The sequence below is a fragment of the Etheostoma spectabile genome, chromosome 10, assembly GCF_008692095.1.
Source record: "Etheostoma spectabile isolate EspeVRDwgs_2016 chromosome 10, UIUC_Espe_1.0, whole genome shotgun sequence".
NCBI lineage: Eukaryota > Metazoa > Chordata > Actinopteri > Perciformes > Percidae > Etheostoma > Etheostoma spectabile.
Window position 1 is genome coordinate 16,624,607 of NC_045742.1, and position 3,189 is coordinate 16,627,795.

General features: G+C 41.9%; 1 protein-coding gene across 1 annotated transcript in view; it reads left to right on the forward strand.

The window, feature by feature from the left end:
- Positions 1 to 3,189, forward strand: part of dock2 (dedicator of cytokinesis 2) — a 130,433-nt gene that overhangs the window by 48,751 nt on the left and 78,493 nt on the right.

Genomic DNA, 3,189 nt, shown 5'->3' on the forward strand with positions numbered 1-3,189 from the left:
GGAGGTGTTCCAGGCACGTCCAGCTGGGAGGAGGCCCCGGGGAACACCCTGGACTAGGTGGAGAGATTATATCTCCAACCTGGCCTGGGAACACCTCGGGATCCCCCAGGGTCGTCGCAGGGGCAGCAGCTCCAGCAAGAAACCCCAAAATTCCCTTCCTGAGCACATCAACCAGCTCGACTGGGGGATCCGAGGTGTTCCCGGCCAGGTTGGAGATATAACTCTCACACTAGTCCAGGGTGTTCCCCGGGGCTCCTCCCAGCTGGACGTGCCTGGAACACCTCCCTAGGAACGCGCCCAGGAGGCATCCTTACCAGATGCCAACAACACCTTAACTGCTCCTTTCGATGCTAAGGAGCAGCGGCTCTACTTTGAGCTCCTCTCGAAGAGCTTCTCACCCTTTCTCTAACGGAGACGCAGCCACCCTCCTGAGGAAACTCATTTTGGCATGTACCCTTGATCTCGTTCTTTAGGTCATACACACATACAACAGTAATTTTTTCCATCTTTTCTTGGCTTCTTTATGCACATTAATACTATATATATATAAATATTATAATATTACACACCAACACACAAACACACCACACACACACACACACACACCACAGCTTGAAAGTTTAGGCACCCCAGGTAAAAAATATGTAAGGCAACAAATGACACATTAGACATTGTATAATATGTCACAAAAAGTTAGATTTTATTCCATCATTTACATTTTCAAAATAAAATAAAACTAAAAAATGGTATCTAAAAGTTTGGGCAACCTGCAGAGTTTATAGCATGCACGACCCCTTTGAAAAGCTGAGACCTGACAGTGTCATGGATTGTTCTCAATCATCATCTGGAAAGACCAAGTGATGTCAATCTTAAGGTTTTAAATGCCCAGACTCATCTGACCTTGCCCCAACAATCAGCACCATGGGTTTGTCTAAGCAGAAAATAGTTGACGCTCACAAAGAAGGAGAAGGCTATAAGAAGATAGCAAAGCGTTTTCAGATGCCAATATCCTCTGTTTGGAATGTAATTAAGAAATGGCAGTCATCAGGAACAGTGGAAGTTAAAGCAAGATTTGGAAGACCAAGAAAAATATCAAACAGAACAGCTCGTTTGACTGCACGATCCATCCAGAAAGACCTGGCAGACACTGGAGTTGTGGTACACCATTCCACTTTAAAGAGATACTTGTACAAATATGGTCTTCATGGAAGAGTCATCAGAAGAAAACCTCTTCTACGTCCTCAACAAAAAAATCAGCGTTTGAAGTTTGCAAATGAACATATAGACAAGCCTGATGCATTGTGGAAACAAGTTCTGCGGACCAAATTTTTGGCCGGAATGAGCAAAGGTACTTTTGGAGAAGAAAGGGCACAGAATTTAATGAAAAGAACCTCTGTTCAACTGTTAGGCATGGGGGTGGATCAATCATGCTTTGGGGTTGTATTGCAGCCAGTGGCACAGGAAACATTCCACGAATAGAAGGAAAAATTAATTCAATAAAATTTCAGCAGATTTTGGATGCTAACTTGATGCCATCTGTGAAAAAGCTGAAATTAAAGAGAGGATGGCTTCTACAAATGGATAATGATCCTAAACACACCTCAAAATCCACGGTGGATTACATCAAGAGGCGTAAACTGAAAGTTTGCCATGGCTCACAATCTCCTGACCTAACATAATTTGAAATCTACGGATAGACCTTAAAAGAGCAGTGCGTGACAGACAGCCGAGAAATCTCAAAGAAACTGGAAGACTTTGTAAGGAAGAATGGGCAAGATACCTCAAACAAGAATTGAAAAAGAAGCGTTTCCAAACTGTGTCTGACAAAGGAGGCAGTACAAGTATAACCATAGGGTGGCCAAACTTTTGCAGACGTTTTCTGTTGTTTTGAAAGTGTAAATGATGGAAATAAATCTAACTTTGTGACAATTATTCAAATGTCAATCCTTCATTTGAGCCTTTTGGAGATTTTTCCATCTTTTCTTGGTTCTTTATGCACATTAATACAAATTTTTACCTGGGGTGCCTAAACTTTAAGCCGTGTGGTTTGTGGGTATATATATTATATATATATATATATATACATACATACTTGAATATTATTTTTCTTAGAATTTTCTGGACAAGTCGATTCATGTAAAAAAAAGAATCAACAGATTAATCCACAACAAAAGTAATAGTTAGCTGCAAACCTAATAAATATTATATGTATATACAGTCCCTGACAAAAGTCTTGTCGCTTGTGTACAAATTGACCTGAAGTGCCGCTGAAATATTTCTAATCAAGATTATTTACAAGAAATGGCTCATTTTAATCCCAACAGCTTTTGTAAAACGTTTCAGTGCAAAAAGAAACTGTCAAAAGTATTCTATATTCACAGCTTGGTAAAGCCATGAGTCAATGTTTGCAAGAAACAAGTGTTGTCGCCGTCATATGAGCTTCACCTGTGACAATAATGCATCAATTAGGTCTCAGGTGTGTATAAAAACAACCCCAGTACACTGACCTTCACATCAACGTAACTAGACATTTGCAAACATGCCTAAGATTCCTGAGACTAAAGTTTTATTATCAAGAGGCTGAAGACAGATCCACTGCTGATGTGGAGACTCATCATGTGGTGTTCATCGTCAAGTACAGGAGATTAAAAAACATTTGAAGACACTGGAGATGTTTTTGACAAGCCCAGGTCAGGCAGACCCTGCAAGACAACTGGCGAGAGGACCGTTTGTTGGCTCAAAAACCAAGGCAAGCCCATTTTCCACTGCAGCAGAGCTCCACCAGACCTGGTCCCCTAAGTCCCTGTGTCAACCAGGACGGTTTGTCAGATTCTGTCTCAAAATGGCCCCATGGTCGAATCAGTGGCAGAAGCCCGCACTAAACAAAAGACAATTGAAAAACCGTGTGGCATTTGCCAAGGCCCACAGCCCGCTAAAAGGATGGCGCGGGAGAGTGGAAAAGAAAGTGGATTTTTCAGATGAATCTTCTGTTGAATTTCACCACAGTTGCCACCAATATTGCAGGAGACTACTGGAGCCCGCATGGATCAAAGATTCACCCAGAAAACAGTGAAGTTTGGTGGCGGAAAAAATCATGGTCTGGGGTTACATCCAGTATGGGGGTGTGCGAGAGATCTGCAGGGTGGAAGGCAACATCAATAGTCTCAAATACCAAAAAAGCTTAGAACC